Genomic DNA, 23,380 nt, shown 5'->3' on the forward strand with positions numbered 1-23,380 from the left:
CTTATACAATCAGCTTCTTCAAGATAAAATTGTTTTGAAAACCAAGTCAAATCTCTATTAGCTTTGTATTTGGAATTACTGTGAAACCTGAAACATAAAACATCCAAAAATGGTTTATTAATCTCTTTTCTAAAGAAGTTCTATTAAAAGCAATGCATCTAAACAAAAATTAAAGTTACTATTCTAACATACAGGGAGTCAGCATTAAAGTTTACTTACAACATTTTAAAGGAAATTAGTTTCAAATCCTTCCTCTTCACACATAAATACATATACCTACAGGCCAAATTTTTAAGAATTAGATTTATTTCTGAAAAATAACTGATTATTTATAATTCACAGACATACTACTACTGGAAATGTCCTGAAAAATATGTGGCCTTATTATATTACAAAAAAAAAAAAAATCTTAGAATGGGAGTTCCCACTGTGTCTTGGCAGGTTAAGAACCTGACAAAGTGTCCGTGAGGATGTGGGTTCCATCCCTGGTCTTGTTCAATGGCTTAAGGATGTGGCATTGCTACAGGCTGCAGCGTAGGTCACAGATGTAGCTCTAATCCAGTGTTGCTGTGGCTGTGGCATAGGTCTGCAGCTGAACTAGACACCTAGCCCGGGAACTTCCATATGCTGCAGATGCATCTGTAAAAAGAAAAAAAAAAATCTTAGAATGATCTCTTTCACTGCATATAACATTCTCTTAGTCAGCGAAAAATGTATCAGCATTTATTCCTCCCATATAACTTCTATAAAAAATTTTGGTTAGTCAAAAATTAAAATTATTTCTTATTACAATAAGAATTCTTAAAGACTACATGGAATCTAAGCTTTCAGAGCAGTTAGCATGTCTCAAAAGTATTTTGGAAAATGACTGAGCTGTAAGAATCAAATATAGCAAGTGGCTACTACAGTTCACTAATGTATCAAAAGCTTAGAACACGAATATAAATGTGTTAATCTTTCTTTAAAAGGCTAATGTCTATTAACAACTAAAAACAGGGCACAGTAGGGGGTTAATACATTGTTGTCTGAATCACTTTCATCAGTTTAAGTACCTATTAGTCCTTATTAGCAATGTGCTAGCAAGGTGCTATTGGTCTTTTAAAGTCTATTCTGCTTATTCTTACTCTATTTGCCCAGAGAGATCCTTCAGCTATAATATTTGAAACATAAAGTTTAGATCTGTATTTTTCTTTAGATTTTTGAATTTAAGACCTGTATATGAAAAAATTTTTCTTTTAGGACTCTGTTCAAAAGTAATTTAATTGTTCAACACATCTGTACACAAAATCTATTATTATAATTTTCAACAATACGAAAGTATTCTCCAAAATTTCTCTTAAGGGGAGAAATCAAGATGAATCTCCTCAGAAACCAAAGAAATTTATGTGCTCTTTTAAGTAAGAACACTAATGCAGTACTGAATACAAAAGGGATGTTCACAAAGTAAAAGCAGCTTGCTTATTAAACTAAATTAGTTCTAGCATAACCAACAGCTATTCTTTGGACAGCACACATTTATTGTTTAAAAACTAAAGTTCAAATAATAAAATTGAAAAAAACCTCATGGCCAAAGTTTATTGAACATGGTTTTAAAGACCAAACTTCGAATAAAATCTAACTTAAAATGTTTTTTATAATAGTTTAGAACAGAAAGCCATTTTGAAGAATTCACATTTGTGCCATGACACAGAATAGTAATTTTAGAAAGTTTCCTAGTTCTAGCTTTATCAGTAATTAACTGGATAATCTGGAGTAAATTATCTTCCTCTCTTGTCTGTTTTGTTGGGGGATGGGGGTGGTGGTGGCAGTGAGAAACTGGGAGATAAGGAATCTCTAGGTGGTACTTCCTTAGCTCTACAATTTAGTGTTTTCAAAGGGAAAACATTTTCTCCTTTTTGGACTACAGTCAGAAGTAAAATTAATTTAAATTGTTTAGCATATCTACCTATATGCTCATCTGTTCTTATCATTTTCAACAACATGGAAATCACTTTTGTAAAAAAAACTAAACATACTCCACTTATGTTGTTGGAGGGGTTCAGAAGAAGCCTTCCCAAAATGTGCCACCTTGGCATATGAATTATTTTGAGCTAAAAGGCAATAGAGAACCTGCAGGCTCAAGAGAAACTTCTGCCTCTCCCTTAACAATCAAGACAAATTCAAATTGGGGGTCCTTCCAAGAATCAAAATTATTATAAAAATAAATTTTATCCAAGTGACTCACCCATGTGGCAGAACAAACATCTAATTACCAAACATGTCTTTATTGTCCTGTGAAATGAATGCCCTTCCCCTTTGATGCCTCAGGCCCCTTTCCATTCCTTAGCTAAAGACAGCATACATACAGTTAATCCACCACAAGTAACTTATACATGGATTTTTTTTTCCCACTAAATATACCTGTATCCACTAGTTCCGCATCCACAGATTCAACCAATTGTGGATTAGGTACTATTTTAGGATCTTTGGTTGGCAGAATCCACAGACACAAAGGGCCGACTGAAACTTGAACATTCAAGGATATTGCTATTTGCAGTAAATCCTAGAACTAATCCCCTGTGGATAATGAGTGATAACTAGACCTCATTTTATCCTTCTGTCTTTGAATCTCTCATGTATGTGGGGTTCCTGTATGCACAATTAAATTTGATTTTCTCCTGTTAATCTGTGTAGGTCAATTTGATTATTAAAGCAGTCTAAAAAAACCTTTGAGGAATTCCCTGGTAGCAGAGCAGGTTAAGGATCTGATGTTGTCACTTCTGTGGCTTGTGGTCACTGCTGTGGTGAGGGTTCAATCCCAGGCCTGGGAACTTCTGCATGCCATAGGTGTGGCCAAAATAATAATAATAATAACAATATTATTTTTTAAAAAGTTGAAGAGTAGAGGAAAAATTTTCTTCCCCAACACTTTTGGCAAGCCAGCCAGGAGACTTCATTAGCTGGGCTCTGCTTACCTCCAAGTTGCTGTAATAGTAATATTCCAGGACCTCTTACAAGAGTGAGCAAAAGATAATAATTCTTACGTCAGATGCCTAATCTCTACCTGCAGAGTCTGGGGGAAGCAGAATGGTGGTGAGAGTCTTGCCTTTTTCCTTTTCTAAATTTAGATTAGGAGGAGAAAAAATTTGTGGAACTATGTCCTTTGATATGACTACTCACGGGTTTTACTGATCCTTTTCTTCCCAGAAATGGTCACTGTTTTCTTTTCTTGTGTCTTAAGATTTTTTGCTTTGTAACTAGTAAAAATATTCTCTTTTGTCTCTGCCATGCAGAAGGTGTGCTTACTGGGATACATCTGGTGGCCACATGAATAGACCAGGGTTTGGAGAATCTCTTTTTACTGGCTGTGCCGGTTCTAAAAGGAGTCTCTCCAAGTCCCTAAGAGGCTTTGCACATCTCAACCTTTGCGGTTTTCAATGAAGTACTTTACTTTTTAGACTGTATCTGGAAGTGAACCTTCTAAACCTTGTAAGCATTGCATCTTTTCACACTCTCTCATGAGACACCTATTTCGTATTAGGTTCAGCCATAATAAGAAGGCTTATTGGTTTGAGTTACTTTTGAAATTAAACTGGCTATCTTTAAAAGAAAAAAAAATTAGAGAGAGCTCTTATCCTAAATAATTGCCTTATTGAAAGATAAAGTAGATACAAAGAAGCATAATGCCTAGCCTTAGGGACTCCTTTAAATTCCTCCTTTCTTAAAATCCAGAGTCAAATGCACCATCTTCTGGCACATCTGCTTATTTTATGTCTAAGAACTATAATCCCAGAAGCTACAGACATCTTTTTTGAAAAAGGCCAAAAGCTTATTACTAAGCTTGTTTTGTTTTCCGAGGACTTGGCTTGGTAACCACTAGGTTGAGGACTCAGAAATGCGGCTGGACAGAAATGTGGGTTGAATTCCATTTACAACTAGGGACCTATCAAACTGCTCCCAATACTCAGAGGAATTACAACCTAGAATTAGAATGGTCATTATGAGGAACATACCAATTGGATAAATCATTCAAAAAGTACACTCAACCTGTGGACTGTGAAAAAAATATTTACAAATGATGCAACCAACATGCAGCAACATGGATGGACCCAGAGAATATCTTACTAAAGTGAAGTAAGTCAGACAGAGAACATTTATATATGTTATCATTTACATGTGAAATCTAAAAAAAAATGCAAATGAACTTATTTACGAAAAGAGAAACAAGCTCAAAGACACAGAAAACAAATTTATGGTTACCAAAGGGGAAAGGGGCAGGGGAAGGATAAATTAGGCATATGAGATACACACCACTATAAATAAAATAAACAACAAGGATAGTGTGATCACACAGAGAATTATATTCAGTATCTTATAATAACCTATTAACCTACAACGGAAAAGAATCTGAAAAAGTATATCTATATAAAACTCAAATATCAATAGTGTACTTATGTAAAACTAGAACATAATTTTTTTCATTTGTTGAAAGGACAAAGTTCCATTGAACTACTGGTCAGCTTCTGATAAAAGACTACAAGTTTTTTTCCTTTTAAGTAATATGCCTAAAAAGCAAATATTCTGTATTTTTTAATTTTGTCTTTATATCAGGTCTTTGGTAACTTAAGAAAACCGAGTTCCATTAATATTAAAAAAGCTAAATTTTGCTTACAACTATGTAAACTTTTGTATTTGCTTTTGAAATTTTTCACTGTCACTTTAGTCAAATAGATAATTAGTCAACAACAACAAAAACAATCCAACTGAAAATGGGCAAAAGACCTAAATAGACATTTCTCCAAAAAAGACATACAGATGGCCAACAGGCACATAAAAAAGATGCTCAACATTGCTAATTATTAGAGAAATGCAAGTTAAAATTATGAGGTACCACCTCACATCAGTCAGAATGGCCATCATTTAAAAAAAAATCTACGAATAACAAATACTGGAGAGAGTGTGGAGAAAAGGGAATCCTCCTACACAGTTGGAGGGGAATGTAAATTGGTGCAGCCACTATGAAAAACAGCATGGAAATTCCTCAAAAAACTAAAAATAGAGTTACCATATGATCTAGCAATCCCATTCTTGGGCATATATCCAGGGAAAACTATAATTCAAAAAGATACATGCAACACTATGTTCATAGCAGCACTATTCACAATAGCCAAGACATGGAAATAACTAAATGTCCACTGACGGAGGAACAGATAAAGATGTGGTACAAATATACAGTGGAATACTATTCAGCCATTAGAAAAAGAATGAAATAATGCCATTTGCAGCAACATGAATGCAACTAGAGATTATCATATTAAGTGAGGTCGGAAAGACAAATACTATATGATATCACTTATACATGGAACATAAAATATGATACAAATGAATTTATCTATAAAACAGAAACAGACTCACAGACATAGAGAAGAGACTTGTGGTTGCCAAGGCGGGAGTAGGAGAGAGATGGATTGGGAGTTTAGGATTAGCAGATGAAAACTATCATATATAGAATAGTCCTACTGTACAGCACTGGGAACTATATTCGGTATCACTTTGCTGTACAAAAGAAATTAATACAACACTATGAATCAACTATACTTCAATAAATACATTTAAAAAAATAACTAAGTATTGTTTCACAGTGATTTTTGATCCTATCTAGTCAAATGACCAAATCTTTTTAATATTTTTTTGACAAACTTCCCCAAATCAAATACCAAATAAAGTCCTTCTGATTTCTAAATAATTTGGGGATTTTTTTAGAGGGCCCCTAAAACAACCCAAAGGATTTGCTCTCCTTACAAAAAGAGAGGGATTTCCTGTCATGGCATAACGGAAATGAATCTGACTAGGAACCATGAAGTTGCAGCTTCAATTCCTGGCCTCACTTAGTGGGTTAAGGATCCCAGCGTTGCCATGAGCTGTGGTGTAGGTCACAGATGCTACTTGGATCTGACATTGCTGTGGCTGTGGTGTAAGCCAGCAGATGTGGCTCCAATTAGACCCCTAGCCTGGGAACCTCCATATGCCGCAAGTACAGCCCTAAAAAAGAAAAAAAAAAAGAAAAGAAAAAAAAGAGAGAGAGAGAGAGATGCTATATCACTTAGGCTTATTTAGTATATTAAATTATATGGGAAGCACTGTCAAATAAGTGAGGCTAAAACCTTCTTAGATTACATGTAGATCTATGTTATTAATATGTGTTCCTGAAATAAATTCTTAGAAATATAATGTGTCTTGGTATAACGTTATCAGTCATAATTCTAGCTATTATCCTAAAATGATGTATATCACAGAAATAACCAAATTTCCTTGTCAATCCCATTATAATGAACTCTTATCAAATCTTTAATAAGAGACATTTAAATCTCTTGTCATTTAGTTGTTTTACTCTGAGGCTTTACAAAAATGTTCCTAAGAAAATGCTCCATCTTCAAGGAGATTCAGAAAATAGATCCTGACAAGTATTCTAGAATGCAGGTTTTTGTTCGTTTGCTTGTTTGTTTAGGGCCACACCTGTGACATATGGAAGTTCCCAGGCTAGGGGTCTATTCAGAGCTGCAGCTGCTGTTCTACGCCACAGCAACACAGGGTCCAAGCCACATCTGCAACCTACACACAGCTCACAGCAACACTGGATCCTTAACCCACTGACCAGAGCAAAGGATTGAACCTGCAACCTCATAGATACTAGTCAGGTTTGTTACCACTGAGCCACAACGGAAATTCCTCTAAGAATGCAGGTTTTGATAACTTCAGCATCCTAACACTGAACTGGGTAAAAATTTCCAAACTTTAATGGAAAACTGATTCAAAAGCTGCTAACCCAAGATGAAGAGCAATGAGAATTAATTATAGGAAACTAAATGAACTAATAAGGATGATCATAATTTTAAAGACTTCTCATGCTGGTTCTCTAATGTTTTGTTTTCCAGATATAAGGAAACATTTCCTCTTAAGCTCACTATGACTTATAACAATTTGGTAAATATTACCTTTGTAAGCAGAATTCAAACATTTATCTCTTTCTCCCTATCTGACTATTCCAGAATTTGGAAACCCTCAGTGAATATTCTTATTTTCATGGCAATATGGTTATGTGCATAAATTCAAAAGGAATCGGTTCTCCTTAAAACGGGATGGAAGTGGAAACACCGATTGTATTGTCAAGGCTCTGCATGGAAAATCATATTTGAGAACCTCCGTCCATATACTCAGATATGACCAAAAAGCTTTAAGGAACTAAGATTGACTTAGAGCCAACAAAGGCCCTTGGAAAAACAGCCTGGTACCTTGCTCACAGGATTCCCAGGAGCCTTACCAAATGAATAACGAAGGTTCCTCACATATACAGGAACCTCAGAATATTTGAGAGACCTCAAGAAGGGAAGAATTAGACGAAATCTATAGGTACTACAGGAGCATCTTATGGTAAGCTCCTGGCTTGGCTTCCTGGCATTGAGAGGTATTTAAAAGTTCAATCTGAGACTCCTTTTGAAAAAGTTCCAGCAAAGCAGTTTTAAAAGAGACTATATGATCAACTGCTATTCTTGCTGCATTTATGTAAAAAACCAAGCCGATTTTATCAAATCTAGACATAATTTTGCAAACAAAGTACATTAATTCAGCTATCTTTTCTGGAGGTGATTTTATAGGAAAAAAATATGTTTTATTAATACACCTTGGTAGACATTAGATTCTAGTACTATCCACTGTGTTTGAAGGTTGTGTTTTCTGCCTGTAAACTGGACTGAATCCTGAATTCTTCTAATTTCCTCCAATACTTGTCTACAACTGTCCAATGTTTACAATTTTTATTCTATCTAACATGAAGTCATTGAGAACTAAAACTGCCATTTTTCCAAAGCCATGCAAGCTGAAGTTAGCCAACTTGAAATAAACTTCAGCACAAATCGTAACAGTTCACATATGGACAATCTTTGTACCTACTGCCACACTGCTATTCAGATCACTGGAGACATACAAACAGCAAACCCTGAAAATCTATCAGATTGTTAACTGCTTGTCCTCACTCCATCTGAAGATGCTAGAAATTTTCTCAACTGGCTGCCTTCAGAATTTAGAAACTAGGATTATAGTCTGCTCTAATTATTAACTATTATTTTTCTTTTATTTCCATAGAAATGCCTCTTATTAAATACTTATTTAACTGTACCAAAGGCCTAACTTGGAAAGCCCACTTGCATCACTGTCTCTGGAAATGAGACACAACTGTTTTAAATGAAGTGACTTATTCTCAGGACTAGATTGATTCAGTGAGATGAAGTAATCTACCAACTCAATTTCCAGACTGTGAAACATCTTGAAGAAATTTCAAAGGTGGGACTAAAGAGGTTCAGGATGAGCCTCCCCCAAATGCGCCACCTTGGCACATGAATTATTTTGAGCTAAAAGGCAATACAGTACCTGAAGGTTCAAGAGAAACTTCTGCACCTTCTCAAAATCTTAAAATCAGAAGAATTTGAATTGGGAGTCTTTTCCAGAATAAGAATTCTAAGCAGAAATAAAGATTATCTGAGTGACACATCTATATGGCAGGGACAATATCTAAAAACCAAATATGTGGTCTTCTTCTGACTGTCCTGTGAACTGGCCTCCTCTCCTTTGAAGCTCCAAGCCCCTTTACATTTCTTTATGTCAGGATATCATATGTGTCTCATTTTACCTTTTTGTCTTTTAAACTCTCGGGGATGTGGGGTTCCTATATATACAAAGTAAAATTTGTCTTGTTAATTTGTTTCATGTCAATTTGATTATTACACTGTCTGAAAGAACCTTTGAAGGGTAAAGGAAAACTTCTCCTCCCTAATACAGTTTAATTCTTTCCAAACCAAAAGAATGTTAAACTGCATGTTAACAAAATACTGTATTAAATCATTAGTGAAATTATAAACAGACAAAACTCTCTGGAGGGCAACCTGTCAGTATCTTTCAAAATATAAAACACATAAGCCACTTGAGCCAGTGAATGGTGGCAAAATATGCCACCCCAAAATAGGTCATTTAGATAAGGATAATTTTGAGCTGAAAGCAACTGAAAAAAAGCAGATATAAGAAAAATCATCTCCCCACCCCCATTGACCTAAAAGCTGGACATAAATCTATAAAAGTGTCTCCTCTCCCTTCTCTACCACAAGACAGAAGTTAATCACACAGATTCATCACTCCGAACCCTTATGAGCCCAGAGAGGCACCAGAGGAATCTATATAACAAACTTTACTGATTAGTCCTTATCTAATAGTTCCCCCATAAATATTTATTTACCTTCTTAGAATCTGCCAAAAACCCAAAGTCTGTTTCCTTTGTATTATCCCTTCTCTACAAATGTACTGTTCTTTTGTTAAGATGCTATATAAGGCCAAGTTCTAACCACCCTTCTGAGTTATTCACTACTGAATATTCCTCTGTGTCTTTGTGTTAATAAACTGTGTTTTTTTTTTTTTTTCTTGTTAATCTGTCCTCTGTCAGTATAATTTACAGGGTCCCAGCCAGAGTATCTAGGAGGGTAGAGAAGAAAGTTTTTGTTCCCCTACGACAGTTCTATTTATAAGAATTTTTTCTACAGATACACTTGCACATTTGTAAAACTACACATAAATGAAAAAATTCACTGAGGTATTTTCCAAAATAATAAAATACGGGAAACAATATAGAGTTTCATCAATAGAAAACTGGGTTTTTAAAAAATGTGGTATGTCCATACAGAATACCTTAAAAGGAATCAAGCCTGCTCTATATATTCTAATATGAAAGAACAAAAAAATGCAACAGCAACATGTAAAAGAGTACCTACAGAGCACATTATCATTTTGTTTTTGGTTTTGCTTTTTAGGGCTGCACCTGTGTCATATGGAAGTTCCCAGGCTGAATCAGCGCTGTAGCTGCTGGCCACAGCCACAACAAGAGGGATCCAAGCCATGGCTGTGATCTACACCACAGCTCACGGCAATGCCGGATCCCTAACCCACTGAGCAACACGAGGGATCCAACATGCATCCTCATGAATACTAGTTGGGTTCGTACTTGCTGAGCCACAACAGGAATTCCCTGTTTCTGTTTTTAAAGACATAAATTTAAATGCTTTTGCATGCACAGGATATCTCTAGAAGGATACACACATACAAATGAGCAATGATGTTGGCTCTGAGGCTGAAATTGGGTGGCTAGTGGACAGGGGTGGCAGATTTATGTTTCACTGTGTACCTATCTTTTCGTACCTTTGGAATTTTGTGCCATGTTTATACTGAAAACTGTTCAAAAGATTGTTTATATTAGAGAGAGATGAAGAATAAGATACTGCTTCTTTTCTCAAAGAACTTAAAATGTCAGAGAGAGTAAATTCATTCATTTTACAATATTTACCAAGAGTTTTTTCTTTGTGCCAGGCCTCTGAGGGATATACCCTGACTTCATGGAGTTTATATCCTAGAGGAGATTTCTTTGTGCCAGGCCTCTGAGGGATATACCCTGACTTCATGGAGTTTATATCCTAGAGGAGATTACTGTACAATATTATGGTGGCTAGAGAAAGAGAATCTAGTCCAAGTAAAGCAATAATCAGACCACCTCAATTTTCACATCACTACTCAGAAATAAGTGAAAACAGTTTAAGTTCCCCTAAAATAGATTATCAGCAAAAAGAACAGTGATATACATAAGAAGTTACTAGAAGCAAGAACATTAAGAGGCACATTAATGGCTGACATTATAAGAAAAAAATCTAAAGTAAACATGAAACCAAGTTATTACAATTAAAGCATTCTCCAATTATAGACTCAGTTATACTATGAAGATGCTAATTATAATCAAATTTTTAGGGATCTCAGAAGGCATATTTTCCACAGGAAACATTCTATACATGTACTTGGTGTTAAGCTTCATAAAGTGTGCCACAAAAGCCTGTTTAATGCTATTAAGTATGTGCATGAAAGACTTTCTACATGATATTATGTATGTATAACTATGCTTTTAGTGAGGAAAAAATTTCAGAATAGATGCCAAGAATGCTTCCTAATTACTGCAGTCCTTGCAATAGAAGTGGTAGCTCTTCTACTTCCAAGGAGGTAGCATGAGGGACTGGAACAGAGAAGCAAGGACAGAGTGAGAACAAATGGCTATGATTATGGCAGGATAGGTTTATCTGTCCTTTCCTCCTCCTCCTCCTCTTTCTCCCCTCTACACCCCCACACCCCCAAAGAATAGCACTAAATAGGATAAGAATGGAGAGGTGAGGGGGAGGATTAAAGAAAGACAGCATTCTTTTCAACTTCTGACACAAAGGATCAGACCCCAACAAGACAATGAAATGGAGGGGAACAAAGGGGAAAGAGCTTTGTTTCCAGTTCTGTAAAGGAAATCACTCCTTACATTATATATAGATACACCTAAATTAACAATTAAAGTATCAATTATTCTATGGCAAGTAACACGATTTCAAGTCAAGGGATTTAAACTCTACAGGGATTTTTTGTCTCATGTAACTAAAATTCAGGGGTATTTTGTGTATGGTGTGAGGGAGTGCTCTAACTTCACTGATTAACATGTGGCTGTCTAGCTTTCCCAACACCACTTGCTGAAGAAACTGTCTCTTCGCCATTGAATAAATCTCAAGAATACTAATATGCACAAAAAGCAAGCTAGAGAAAGATTCCTACAATGTAACATTAATTATAATTTTTAATTTTTAATTAATCTATATATTTTGACAGGTAATACATGATTCAAAATTTTAGAATTTCCTCCCATCCCTATCCTTCTCTCCCAGGGATAACCAACACAACTAGTTCCTGTGTCCTTCCAGACATATATTATGTCACATAAAATTGTTAAGTGTGCAAAACAATAATCTGGTTTATGTATATCTACACATAAATTAAAAGTTTCAAGATATGTGTAGAAATGATAAAGACCAAATTCAGAATAACGATTACTTACAGGCAAAGAAGAAAAGGAACAGACTGAGAAAGGGACACTTCAAATGTACCTGTACTGTTTCATTTCAGGTTTATTATGTTTTCTCTGTTTTTTTTAATATATGAAATTATTTTTCTTCATAAAATAAAACAGATGAAGAGGATGAGATTTGAGAAAATAATCAGTCTGGTGTCAGAAGGAGTTTGAAACCAGAGGATACTAAAATAAGGACCTAAATCTAATACTTTAAAATGAGTCTAAAGCTCAGGAGAAAGCTGGAGATTGGGGATTTATGTAAAGAAATATATGAAGCTCTAAGAATAAATGTTTAAATTATATGTACACTGCATAATTTAACAGAGCACAAATTCCTTAAGGACTGGGCCCAAAACTTTGCTGTATTAAGTTTCCCTGCAATATACCTACTGTCCATAATGAGATCTTGGAAGCTAGTCAGGTTCATTACCACTAAGTCATAATGGGAACTCCCATAATGAGATCTTAATTTATCTATATCCCTTCTATTTTTCCTAAGTTTCAAAAAAAATTCTGGAATGAGTGAACTTATATTTGTAAGTAACTTAACAAGAGACAGTTATACCCCCCCCCACACACACACCTCTATTAAATTAGAATCAAAGGGAGACAGTGTTCTGATTAGTTCTAGGTAAACCACAAAACCACTTCTGACTGAACTTATTAATAATCAAAATTTTTTCTACAACAGACTGGTTTCCTTTCTAGCTAAAAAATGCTACAAAGTTGTTAACTTTTAAAGAAACCCCTGATATAAATGTATTTTCTTATCTTCTATTTCTCTAATACTATCCTGACAAAAGTCTTTATTTTTTTTATGTATCTTTTCTTTCTTAATTTTTTTAAATTAAAAAAAAATTTTTTTTTGGCTTTTTAGGGCCACACCTGCAACACATGGAGGCTCCCAGGCTAGGGGTCCAATCAGAACTATAGCCACCAGCCTACACCACAGCAACGTCAGATCTGCGCTACGTCTGTGACCTACACCAAAGCTCAGTGTGACCTACACGACAGCTCACGGCAACGCCGGAGCAGGCCAGGGATCGAATCCGCAACCTCATGGTTCCTAGTCAGATCCATTTCCACTACATCACAACGGAAACTCCCTGAAAAAAGTCTTTAATTGAGGGTTGTGATTACTTACAGCTGTTTGGTTGCTCTTTTGAAGTTTAACTAAAGTATACACCAATCTCTCTTCCTTTCAAAGTTTCTCACTTTCAGTTGTAAAGCCAACTTCAACTATATGAGGAAGAACAGACTCTTGAGCTGTTCTTCATTTAACTGACCTCTTTTCTGGTTTTCCCCATTCCTTGACTCAACTGGCAGATATGTATCAAATGCTTATTTTGTTATAACCAATGTATTATACACCATCCCTCTAGTCCCTCAAAAGATGAGAACTGCTTGGACTTAAGGAAATCTTTGTAAATCTTACATGGTGCAGAGTCCTTAGAATATAACATCCTAGATTTGAGATCAAAATTACTATACTAGGTTACTATACTAGTAACCTAAGATGAATTACACTTCAGTGGATTTATAGGTCTTCAAGTTTTAAAGAGTGTGTATCTCAAGCAATTAGAAGCATGTCACTTTAGCACTGTTCAGAAGCTTAGGATCATTCAGTGAAAAAGTAGATGCCTACTTGTTTACAAGGCAAATAAACCCCGTTAGAGCTTATGTATATACATAAGGCTCCCTAAAATAGTTCTTTAGCACAGGGGAAAGGATCTCAACAAAAAGGGAACTTGGTTAAAAAGCAAAACACTAAGGAAGGTTTGAAAATAACTACAATCCAGCATTAGAACTGGGGGGATGGGAGTTACTGTTGTGGCTCAGTGATAACGAATCCAACTAGTATCCATGAGGACACAGATGTGATCCCTGGCCTCACTCAGTGAGTTAAGGATCTGGCGTTGTGGTGAGCTGTGGGTGTGGGTCGCAGATGTGGCTCGGATCTGGCATTGTTGTGGCTATGGTGCAGTCCGGCAGCTGCATCTCTGATTCCACCCCTAGCGTGGGAGCTTCCATATGCCATGGTGCGACCCTAAAAAGGAAACACACTTCACTACTCTTCTCTATGATAAACTTTATGGAAGTGCAATAACAGCGAAACTAGCCTTGACACACTGTATTAATGATGTTGATACAGTAATTTTTAAGGTATTAAAAAGACAAGGTCACTGATACAAGTACATTTTTTTGCTGGGGCTTCGAAGCAGGGAATCAATGCCTCAGCAGTTGAAAGAAAGATGGTGATTACAAAGTCCTAACCAAAAACACAAGCTTTATGTTCCTCCCTTCTTCCTCCAAAGCCAATTAGTGAAAACGACAAACAACAAAAAGAAAGTTTTTATCACAATTTAAAAGAAAGCAAGTTCTAGCATCCCTCCTAGAGAGATTACAGTTTATACATCTACAGAATGATGATGATAAAATAATGACAGCAGTTAACATACACTGAACACATACTGATGTATACTGAACACACATTTCAGGCATTTGGGCTAACTGCTTCACATGATTACCTTAAAATTCTCTGAACAACAATACAAGAAAGATACTATCATTAATCCATTTTCCAGCTAAGGAAACTGGGGCTTTTAAATGTTAATTTGCTCAGGGTCAACTATGTAGTAAGTGGAGCCTGGGATCCCATCTGTTTAAGTACTACTGCTGCAATAACTATAGTAACCATTATGCTGTTCACATCGTAATTGATTCAGTTGCTCCCTACTGCTTATTAGGTCGAAAAATCCTTGTAGAATAAGGCTTTGTTCACTGAAAAGACTTCTGTTGGATATTTACTACATACCAACACCATGCCTGGTGCTTCAAAGATAGAGATTCTGAGTGAGGCTGCTAAGTAAGTGATCTTTGGAGTTCCTGCTATGGCACAACAGGATCGGTGGCGTCTTGGGAGCACCAGGATGGAGGTTCAATCCCCAGCCCTGCACAGTGGGTTAAGGTCACAACTGCAGCTTGAATTTGATCCCTGGCTAGGGAACTCCATTTGCTGAGGAGCGGCCTAAGTAAGTAAGTAAGTAAGTAAATAAATAAATAAATAAATAAGTGATCTTTCAATTAGTCATTGTTATTTTAAAATGAGCACTACTTGGGTACATTAAACAGTATCACAGTAGGAATTATGTTCTCCTGTAACTGTATTATTGTAAATGGAATATTCGAATAGACAGATCACACACCTAGGCATTTATATTCAAAGTAGTTCTAGACTACTTTTTTTTAGGGCCGCACCTGTGGTATATGGAAGTTCCCAGGCTAGGGTTCAAATTGGACCTGTAGCCGCCAGCCTACACCACAGCCACAGCAACACCAGATCCCTACACCACACCTCATGGCAATGGCGGGTCCTTAACCCACTAGGTAAGGCCAGGGATCGAACCTGAATCCTCGAGGATACTAGTCGGATTCATTTCCACTGAGCCATGACGGGAATTCCCTAGACTACTATTTTTAATAAAATTTTCCAACCTTGCTTACAACAGATTTTCAAAATGTTTCCACCAAACAAAAAATGCAATAAGAACACAGAACAAATCTCCACACACAGGGGTCAAAAGATATTTCATTTCCCCATTCAACTTGCAGAATACTATAGCCTGTGGTGGAAAAATCACGGTCATGAGTGGCCTTAGCTTTTTTGCTTTCCAGCTTAAAGAGACATCTGGTTGCCAGCTGTGTAGCTCTGAAGAGTCAATGCTTGCCAAGTAGTTGGCAGAAGGGATAAAGAGCTGACCACCTGCAATCCATTTTGACAGTGACTTTGACCATCACTTTGGAGAACTGGATAAATTACAGAAATTCCAAAAGGAATTGGCTAAATTTCAAGGTAGGAAGTTAGCCATTTTGGCTGAACTGACTTTAACTCACATCAAAAGGGTATGATGTGAGAGAAGTGGAGAAAAGAATATACTAAAAGATATAAAGCTGCTAAAGCTTACAATAATAAAATACAAGGCTCTTGTCCTTAACTTCTTCCCACAGTATTGTCTATCATATTTCTATCCATAGGTACTTTAAATATGGCAAGTATATATACAATCACAGTTACAGGGAGAAAATTATATCTCTATGTCCATGTTAGTACATGTGTCATTCATATTTTTCACTTTTATGTCAGTATAAAATATATAATCAGCATATACATAATGTATATCAGTAACAAGATACAGCTATTATATATAAACACATACTTAATAACATGGAGATTTTGCCTACTTTTTTGTTTTTATGCCTGCTATTTTATATATATATGTATATAAAATCATATATAAAATCACAGTTGTGTATCAGGTATGGGTATAAACAAACTTGAGAAGATGCCACAGTTTGGGAAAGGTGCTTGCTATATATATATAAAAAATCAATACAATTTCCCCACAGATTCATGATGTAAAATTCTATAATCAAGGCTTGTAGATTTGTAATTATGGTATGTCAGCTACATTTAAACAAGAGTGTTAAAAGATTGTTAAAGTTAAACTAACACAATTGCAGTGTGAATTGTCCTAGTCTCATTCTAATCTACTGGTGTCACTTTCATTTAATCAGAGGAAAACTATGGGCCAATGTCAGTGCTATTTCCAATGCCTTAACATTCTTTGTTCACAATGGATGTTAAGCCACTACCAATCTAAAATGGTTATAAAAAGATACATTTAAGAAAGCATTCTTAATTAATTAATTCACCCATGTACTTTTTTTTAGCAGATTTTATTGAAAATAAGTTAGCTTTAAAGTTATTAAATAACCTTTTATGTTAAATGAATGAAAACATTTTGTTACAGAAGAATTTCCTGAATTTACCATAAATCTAGTTTTAAAAAGCCTTATTTTAGAAACAGAAATGGAAACTTACGGTAGACATACGTCATTTAGCTGAAACAATATCAGCATTTGAAACATCAATGCTGAATATTCTTCTACTTTAGTGAAAACTGAACAGCCACATGCAAAAGAATCTCATACCATATACAATAATACACTCAAAACATATTAAAACTTAAAAACCTGAAAACATAAAACTTCCAGGAGAAAAAATAGGTACTACACTCTGACATCAATCTTAGCAATATCTTTTTCAGTTTGTCTCCTCAGGCAAGAGAAACAAAACCAAACAGACTACATCAAACTAAACACCTTCTGCACAACAGAGGAAACTATCAACAAAATGAAAAGGCTGCCTACTGAATGGTATGTCTAATAAGGGGTTAATATTCAAAATATACAAAGAACTTCTATAACTCAAGATATATAAAACAAAATAAACAACCTGATTAAAAAATGGGCAGAGGACCTGAATAGATATTTTTCCAAAAAAAGCTATACAGATGGCCAACAGGCACATGAAAAGATGCTCAACATTACTCATCATCAGGGAAATGCAAATTAAATCCACAATGAGATATCACCTCACACCTGTCAGAACGGCTAGTATCAAAAAGAAAACAAATTAACAAATGCTGGTGAGGATGTGGAGAAAAAGGAACCCTTATGCACTGATGGAGGGAATGTAAATTGGCACAGCCACTGTGGAAAACAATACACAGATTCCTCAAAAAACTAAAAATAGAACTACTAAACAATCCAGCAGTTAATTCTACTCGAGTATTTATCTGAAGAAAACAAAAATACTAATTTGAAAAGACATACACACCCCTATTTTCTTCGCAGCATTTACAATAGCCAACATAGGGAAGCAACCTAAGTACTCATGAATAGATGAATGGCTAAAGAAGATGTAATACATACATACATACATATATATATATGTATATATGTTACAAACACACACTAGAATATTACTCAGCCTTTTATAAAAAGCATGAAATCTTAAAATCTTGCCATTTGACAACATGGATAGATTGAGAGAGTATTATGCTAAGTGAAATAAGTCAGAGAGATAAACAAACACTGTATGATTTCACTTATACATGGAATCTAAAAAAAACAAATGAATAAACATAACTAAACAGATACAAGATCATAGATACAGAGAATAAACAAGTAGCTGCCAAAAGTGAAGCATGCATAGGGAGCAAAGAAATAGGTGAGGGATATTAAGAGGTTCAAACTTCTGGTTACACAATAAACGACTCAAAGATATGAAAGATACAGTGTGGTGAATATAATCAATAATGTGGTATCTTTGTATGGTGACTAGATAAGATGAGTGATCATGGTGATCATTTTGAGAAGTATAGAAATGTCGAATAACTATGTTGTATACCAGGAACTAACATAGTGTTGTTGTAGGTCAATTATACTTCAAAAACAAACAAACTCAAAGAAAAAGAGATGAGATTGGTAATTACCAGAGACAGGGAGTGAGAGGAAAGGAATTGGCTAAAGGCAGTCAAAAGGTACAAGATTCCATTTATCAGATAAACAAGTACCAGGAGTGTAATGATAAATAGTTGGTATGCTATATATGAAAGTTGTAGGACAGTAAACTCTGGATTCTGATCACAAGGGGAAAAAAAATTCCCATTTCTTTAATTTTGTATCCATATGAAATGATAGATGTTCACTAAATTTACTGTGGTAATCATTTCGTGATGTATTAAATAAAATCATTATGCTATATGATTTAAACTTATATAATTGTGTATGTCAATCATATCTCAACAAAACTAGAAGAAAAAAATCAATGCTCTATCTTCTAAAGAAAATTATTTTCTAAATAATTAGAAATTAACACAGAAATTTTAAATTAACACAGAAAAAAAAAGCTACTCAAGCAAAACTTCGTATTTTACAGGACACATTTAATTTTTAATGTAAGTAAGGTATAATATTCAATTGTAATATTCAATTCACAGTTGTATGATTAGCAAATGGTCTTCAAATAATCACAGTACACACAAAACACTGCTATGTTAGCTGGTTACATAAATACTAATACAAATCATCCTAGTTTGCTTGGGACTTTCCTAGTTTTAGCACTCTAGGTTCCATAACCTGGAAACCTTTCAGTCCTAGCTAAACCCAGATAATTGATGCAGAGACATTAAAAAACAAAAAACAACAACGACAACAACAAAAAGATTTACAGTTCTGCACTGGAAAAGAAATTTGGGGTCATGTTTAGTAACACCTTGCTAAGGCTGTCAATTTAGCTGTGATCCAGTTACCTATCAGAAAGCCTAGCAATCTGCTTGGAACATGGATTCAAATCTTCAAAAAGGGCCTGCGAGACCCAAACGTATCAACTAATACCCACTAACAATTAGTCACACGTGAACACTGGCTGCTGGTTGAAGAAACTTAGCATAATTACCCAGCCCCTAATGCACACATATCTCTAGTTTTACAGCCAGAATTAACCCTGGAAAAACAATCCCACTGCAGGGAAGGAGATATTTGACAGGTCCTAGAAGTCAGAAGCTCAGTACCAAGTCAGAGTCAGAGCTATCTAACTTTCATCTTACAAGCCCTTCCTAGTAACTGGATGCTTTCCTGTTTCAAGGGATCTAACCACCCCTCTTGAAATCAACTTCCAAAAATCAGATTCTTTGCCTTTGTTACTACAGAGGTAACTGAGTTTCTCCAGCACTAGGGAATTGTGAGGCTTCTGTCTTATTTCCACAAGGTCTAAAATCACCATTTTGTCAACATGCTGAAATGTGGACTTTCTACTCATTATCTGATCTCTCTGGTGCCAAATACCACCTGCTTCCACACTCCAGTAATGGTCCACCCGCCTATCCAGATTTCTTCCTAAAGTCCACTATGGGGAACTTCTGGATCACCTGAAGTATTTTATTTTTTATTTATTTATTTATTTTTTTGTCTTTTTTTGCCATTTCTTGGGCTGCTCCCTCTGCACATGGGGTTCCCAGGCTAGGGGTCGAATCGGAGCTGTAGCCACTGACCTATGCCAGAGCCACAGCAATTCCGGATCCGAGCCGCATCTGCAACCTACACCACAGCTCACGGCAATGCTGGATCCTTAACCCACTGAGCAAGGCCAGGGATCGAACCCGCAACCTCATGGTTCCTAGTCGGATTTGCTAACCACTGAGCCACAACTGGAACTCCTGGATCACCTGAGGTATTTTAGCAGATTTGATTAGACACTAAACTCTAAGAATCCACCCTTGCTAGTACAGTCTACCCAAACTGAACTCTAGGAACCACACCTAGAATATATTTCTAGTAGGTCTCAATTTCTGGAGAGAAAACTACAGGAAATGGGGGCATCAATGATTTTAAATCTCTTTTTCCAAATAAAAGTTGTTACTTCTGAAGAGAAATGAAGCTATGGGAAATTAACATCTTGACTAGAAAAAAAAGGTGCTGAGAACAGAAAGTGAATTGTAGGCCACTGCTTTAAGAAATCAATGAACAGAATCCTGTTCACAAAACCAAGAACATGTCTGAATCATGAAACTAATTAAGAAGTGTTTGAAACTAAATTTGGACAGGAGAAAAAATGCATACCCTTTCATTATAAAAATGTTTAAACATATACAGAGAAGAATATAATGAAGTCCCATGATCATTCACTCATACTCAACAATTACTAATATGTTGCTATATCTACCTCATGTTTTTTTTTGTCCTTTGCTAAAGTAAAAGGTAGAATTTTTTTTTAAATAAATAGGGTACAAAGGCAGAAAGAAGATGGAAAGAGAGCAAATAATTTTCAGAAGTAACAGAAACAGACTAGGGAACAATATTTTTGGATTTAAAGAGTTATCTCCCAAGGCAAAATATGAGTAATAAGCAGCTAAAATAGAAATTTTAGGTTTTTTAAAAATCACGTATCATTTCAGGACATATGGGAAAGCTCTACACCAAAATGTCAACAGAAAAGCCATGAAAAGAAAATGTACAGTAGACATTTCCATTCATTTATAAGCAATTTTAGACATTACAGTAAATTATAAAGGGAATTCCTTAAAATGACAAATGTACTTAAGTATAAAGAATCAAAATTAAAGTTTGATAATGTTCTATTATTGAAATAAAATGAAAACACAACTTTCCAGTAATTTCCATAAGTACTTGGGAATCTGAAAGCCTAAAAACTTAAAATCATTATCCTTCCAAAAATGACAAATGCTGATGAGGATATGGAGAAAAGGGAACCCTTATACACTGTTGTGGGCATGTAAATTACTCCAGTCACTATGGAAAACAGCATCACGGTTCCCCAAAAAACTTAAGAACAGAACCATCATATGATTCAGCAATTCCATTTCTGGGTATTTGTGTGAAGAAAATGAAAACACTAATTCAAAAAGATCCATGCATCCCAATGTTCATAACAGCATTATTTACAATAGCAAAGCTATGGAAGCAACCTAAGTGTCCACCAACTGATGAATGAATAGAGATGCGGTGTGTATATATGTATGCGTGTACACACACACACACACACACACACACACACACACACACACACAATGGAATACTACTCAGCCATAAAAAAGAATGGACTTCTGCCATTTGCAATAAAATGGATGGACCTGGAGGGTATTATGCTTAGTGAAATAAGTCAGACAAAGATAGATACTGTATGTTTTACTGTATACACTAATATATGGAATCTAAAAAACAAAATATAACATGAATGACTATAACAAAATAGAAACTAACTCAGATACAGAGAGCAAACTAGTGGTTACCAGTGGGGGGGGGGGAGAAGGGTACAATAGATGTTGAGGATTAAGAAGTATGAACTACTAGGAATAAAATAAATAATCTATAAGGATATATTGTACAGCACAGATAATACAGCTGTTATTTTATAATAACTATAAATGGAGAATAATTATAAAAATTGTGAACCATTATGTTATACCCCTGAAACTAATTTTATAAATCAACTATACCTCAAATTTTTTTAAAAAATGTGTCTTCTCTAGACTATGTATATAAGCGTACAATCACCTGACACTGAGTAATTTATAAACTAGATCATTAGAATGAGAAGTGACAAGTTCATATGTCATGGGAAACAAGTCATTTCTCATGACTTTCCATCAAAAGCACCCTTCATAATACCCTGGTACTTCTACCAAATAGATTTACTAAAATGACATAACTAAAGTAAGTCTAACAAAGTAAACAACAGAACTCTGGGGTGAGTAATAGCACAAATTATATTTTTAATTACACTTATCAACTCCCCTATTATCACACACTTTATGAAAATACTCTTCTAGAGAGCACTGTAGCTCAAATCAAAAAGTTATAGATCAGAAACCTTAGTTCTTTTCCCCCACCAACTAGCACAGTGACCCTGGACAAGTTCACTGTTTCTATTTTAACTTCATTAAACCTCAGTTTCTCCTCTGTAAATCAGAAATACAAATCATATTACTGGTTAATATTCACTAATATCTGCCACATACTGTTAAACAGAATAGCAGGCATTTTTCTGCAACAAATGCACGAGGTGGGTACTTATTCCATGCTACAAACGAAGAAACTGAGGCACAGCGCAATATGCTCAACAATACATATTATATGGCAGAATCAAGATTTGATTCTGTAGCCTCACTTCAGAAGAGGCTTAACTACTATTCATCCTATCTCTTCTCTGCGTTAACCATAAAGACAGCTTAGCAGTGCTGTGCTAAGCCTTGGAGGTAATATCTTAAAAAGTGAATTTATTCTCCCCTTGGCTTCGTCCTTTCTCTGGTGATAATATCAATAAAGGAAGGAAAGGTAGGCAAAAAGGAAGAAGCCAGAGAGCTAGGATCAGACATGTCTACTGCCAAATAACCTGCTTCTTCAGAAGGCTGGTTATTTTTCTCTTGGAATGTCTCATCAAAAAGTGTGATCTTTCGGAATCTGAACGATAAAATTCTAAGCACCACGGAAAGGTCTTAGCAGTAAAAATGACGGCCAATTACAGGGCTGGCCCACCCAGGATAGCTAAACAGCATCCCACAGGCTCTGGGACGAGTTAGGCCACAGAAGTTTGTCGAGGGTGCTCGAAGTTCTCGCCCCAGTTCTGCGGGCTGCGAGCCCCGCCTGCCATGTTAGATGGCGGGGCGCCCGCAAGGTCCCAGTTTTGAGGAGGGCTGGGCTCGCGGCGACCCCCTAAACTTCACAACGGGTTAGCCACCTGAGCGCAGGTAATGGACAGGATGTGCCCCCCTCCAGCCAGGTTCTGCAGGAAGACCCGGGCGCGCGTGCGGAGTACGACTCCAGCCCGGTCCACAGTCGCCCGCTGGGCCGCCGCCCCTCCGCCTCCCGGACCACGGTCGCCCGAGAGGCGGGGCCGCCGCGACCCTCGCCGCTCCACCGCCGGGTGTTTGAGGGGACAGGCGCGGGAGGAAAGGGCGTGCCCCGGCCCGCGGACAAGGGTAACCACGCGCCCCCTCGGTCTCTGCCCCCGCCGCGGCGCCCCGCGTGAGGCCTGGAGTCCGCGGCCCGCCTCGGGCCTGCGCT

The 23,380-nt window shown here is 36.3% G+C and overlaps 1 protein-coding gene across 1 annotated transcript in view; it reads right to left on the minus strand.

The window, feature by feature from the left end:
• The window catches only part of TBCA (tubulin folding cofactor A), a 79,940-nt gene that overhangs the window by 56,334 nt on the left and 226 nt on the right, over positions 1-23,380 (minus strand). The window lies entirely within an intron of this gene.

This window comes from Phacochoerus africanus, chromosome 4, assembly GCF_016906955.1.
Source record: "Phacochoerus africanus isolate WHEZ1 chromosome 4, ROS_Pafr_v1, whole genome shotgun sequence".
Lineage (NCBI taxonomy): Eukaryota > Metazoa > Chordata > Mammalia > Artiodactyla > Suidae > Phacochoerus > Phacochoerus africanus.